The sequence below is a fragment of the Quercus suber genome, unplaced genomic scaffold, assembly GCF_002906115.3.
Source record: "Quercus suber isolate HL8 unplaced genomic scaffold, Cork oak 2.0 scaffold_385, whole genome shotgun sequence".
NCBI lineage: Eukaryota > Viridiplantae > Streptophyta > Magnoliopsida > Fagales > Fagaceae > Quercus > Quercus suber.
In genome coordinates, this window is record NW_027069837.1 from 1 (window position 1) to 3,987 (window position 3,987).

Below are 3,987 nucleotides of genomic sequence, written 5' to 3' on the forward strand. Positions count from 1 at the left end.
TAGCATAACTCTTTTGGATGTTTCCCTCGCTAGCAAAGAGGTGGAGGGTAGAGACGAAGTGTTTCATTAAGTATCATGCTTACCTGTAAAAAAGAGAGCAAGAAACAATAAAGTAAAAACTGAAGGATATGAAAAACGTGGTTTGACATTTATTTAATGGAAGATAAATAAAGTTAATTGCTTAAAAATATTTATAGTACATGAAACAAATATATCTTGATGAGACTTGTACTTGTAGGGAGATTTCCCGTACAAACTGTTTATCCGTTTGGGAAGCAAAGCCCGCACGGTTTTGTTTTCGAGCGACGTGGGCAAGCAAGCATTGCACTTAGACTTAGTCCCACATCGGCAAGAAATGCACTCCACTCATGCTTTATAAGTGCTTGACCCTCTTTGCCCCACCTCGCCCCGTGCGGGTTTTTCCTGCCCTACAAAGGTGGTGGGGGCAGGAATGGGGCAATATTTTGTTCCCGCACCCTGAGGCGGGGCGGGGCAGGGATGGATTTAGTGTTTTTATCCCCACCCGCCCCATCCTCACTCCGCACTAATAAGGACTATAATTGGAAATTTAGTAAACCCCAAATCACTAATATTTAAAGTGAAACACACGAGGACAAGATATGAGATAAAACATTTTTTATTCTAAAACCCTATTGCTATTGTTGCCTCTGACCCATCTCTCTTCTCTATAGTTCATACGTGTTTTTCAAGGTTCATCTCTTTTACTATATTCCTTTTGTTTTCGTGTTTCTTAAATTAGTTTTTTTCAATTTAAATTTTGGTTTTTTTTCTATCTAAAATTGGTATTTTTGTTTAGAGTTATTGAAGAAGCACAGTTGAAAGGAAAAAGGCTTGTCACGTTACATAGTCCTTCCAGACTTCCAATAGGCAATAGGTTTTTTTTTTTTTTTTTTTTTTTTTTGAGTAAACAATAATATTTATTATAACACACACGAAAATAATAATAGGCAGTAGGTTTGTTTCATGTTTTTTGCACATTGTTTCATATATTTGACTATAGTAGGTAGTAGGTTTGTTTAAATACTTGGATTTTAAAACATTTTGTTTTGTTGTGATTTATATTATTGTAGCAAAAAATTTATTTATATATATAAAATTGTATTAGGGGCGGGGCAGGTCCCTGCAGGGCCCAAGGCGAGGGGATGGGGCAAGGTAGTTTGCCTGCACCCCAGGGTCAGGGCAGGGACAGGGAAGGGTAACAACCATGCAGGGCGGGACGAAGATCCCATCCTCCGGTCCTGCCCTGCCTATTGTCATCCCTACTTTTAAGGATTATAATCCAAAATGAGACTATATATACTACTTAGACCAACCATACCATTGACACATGAATATTACAAAAACAAGACAACTAAGTTCATTCTTATTGACTCCGTTATTGCTTGGATTGCCAAATAAGCCAAGACAATATAGTACGTAGTCATTACTGGGGGTTGGTTAATATTCATAGAAAAAGTTAATGGCTGTGATACCAGAGAGAATACAAACGTGAGCATAAAAATTAACATCATGTTGTGCAAACGGTAAGCCAAAATTACCAACAACTATGAGTCCCAACCATGTTCTAAAGCGCACACACATTCTGGTACATTATCAATGAAATGGAAACTTACTCATTTATAGTTTTGAAATGTTCAGGAAAAATATGTATAAAAAAGAGTCAAAACTCTTCAGACCGGCAATTAATGTTTTAATTTGAATATAGGCAACTCAGTGAGAAATTTAACTTACTATCTTAAAGTAGCTTAAATTCTCAGCAGTTGGATGCTCATTGTGTCCACAAATGCGGAAAACTTCTTCCCGTCCCTTAGTTTGCCACTCTTGATACTGTGCTAGAAGGATGAGTGCCCAAGTCAAAAGATTGGCACTTGATTCCTTTCCTGCAAAGTAGATGGTCTAACATTCATCTATAATTCCGTCCTCCTCCAATTTTTCTTCATCACCGTTATGATTCTTATGAGAAGACATTAACAAACCGAGTAAATTTCTTGAATTTTCTCTCACTTTGCTATTGTTCTTGATCACCATTTGAATAGATTTTCGTGTTTCCTTTTCCAGTCTCCACATCTCTCTATTATTCTTTGTAGGCAAAAACCTGAGAAAGTACTGAGGCAAAAAAAAAAAAAAAAATCATTTTTTATATACATTTTAGGTGGCAGAGAGATTCAAATCCAAAATGCCTCTTTTGAAAACACTATAAGATTCCAATTCATCTAAAGAAGACTGACATGCAAAAATCATTCCTTTATATATAGATACAAAAAGCAATTAAGAAGGCAAAAGAAACATATCCGAGAAATTAGTCAAGTACTCAAAGAGCTCCAAATACTAATATGATTCCCTTTAGATTTTTCTTTTAACTTTTAGTTTCTTTGTTTATGTATAGCTTTTAAAGCTTCGCTTTGTTTAACTTTCAACAAATAAGCAATTAATAAAAAATTATGTCCAAACGCAGATGTCCACAATTTGAAAGTCGGAATTGCAAGTAAGAATATGAGAGTCATAAATATGTTCACCTGAAACCAGGAATATAGACACTTCTCATAGATTGAGAGACAAGGTGCAATTGCTGCTCTTGTAACTTAAAAATTCTCTTCCCCTCCTCAAAACTGCTTCCAAATGCAGTTCTAGATATAACGTCTGCAGAAAGGAGATGAACATCTTTGTGCACATCAATCTCGAATTCATCTCTCCCTCCTCTTTCTTTCTCCCATTCTTGGAGCATCTTCCCGGTACTAGCCACAATTTCTGGAATCCAAGCCTATGACACCATTTTGACACTTGGGGTGATTGGTCATAGATTTAATAAATTTTTTATTTGAACTTGCCCAAGTGATTCTCATTGTATGTTTACACCTTTGCCTTTATATATATCTAATGAACTAATGCAGAATCAATACATCTTAATTAGTCAATTTATAGCCAGTTCTGGTTTATACAATTTTTATGATGTATTAATTCTCACATAAACTATTAGGGTAAATTATTTTTTAAACCTTAGAATGTTGGTCATGTTTTATTTAAATCGTAAACTTTCAAATTATTTCATTTAGATTTTAAAGATCCTAAAGCGTTTCATTTACATTTGTATTAACAACTATTAAACATCACATGATTAGGTGATTTAAATGAAATTTATTTTCAAATTTTGAGGTTTAAATAAAACTTACCCAAAACTATAAAATTTTTATAATAGTATAAAACTATTTGAAGCTATTTGGTTTAAATGAAACATTTTTCTTTTAAATAAAATTTTGAGGTTTAAATGAAATATTTTAAAAGTTTAATGTTTAAATAAAATATACCCAAAACTTTAATATTTATATAAAAAAAGTTTACCCAAACTATTATAAAACAGGGTCACACGGATCAATAAAAAATCATATAGAAACTAAAAGCAGATATATAAAAGGGAGTGATGGCTAAACTTGATGGTCAAATTATTTCACTTATTATGAGAGATATCTATGAAGTAAAGGATTTCAGAGTTTTTTGTACGTTCTTTTTTAAGTCTATTGAATTTTGAGTTCACCACGTCGAAGTGTACCGAAAAGGGACAAGTAATAAACTTATAATATTTTTGAGTAGCTCGAAAGGAAGAGTATTTATATTACGTACCTTAACAGTCTCTATCTTAAAAACCTGGTTCAAGATCCTGCGACGGTGTGCCCATCTCTCCCCCTTCAGCGCAAGTAATCCTGATCCAAAGAACAGCGCAGACAAAGGGTCGAACCTCATATTACGCACCTTAACAAACAAGTATAACATTCTTGTATGATTCACACAACACATAATAAAGAAATATATCAATGAATAACTCATAATTAAATATAAATCAATAAGCAGTGAATAAAAAAAAACAAGAATCATGTATATCAAAAACAATGTAACACCCAAAAACAGTTACTCCCCCTAACATGAATAGCCCCAAAACAATGATATACAAAGTGAAGCACCTAGATACAA

General features: G+C 33.7%; 1 pseudogene; it reads right to left on the reverse strand.

The window, feature by feature from the left end:
- Positions 1–9: 9 nt before the first annotated feature.
- LOC136062146 (cytochrome P450 734A1-like) lies at positions 10–3,759 on the reverse strand (annotated as a pseudogene).
- Between the last annotated feature and the right edge of the window lie 228 nt (positions 3,760–3,987).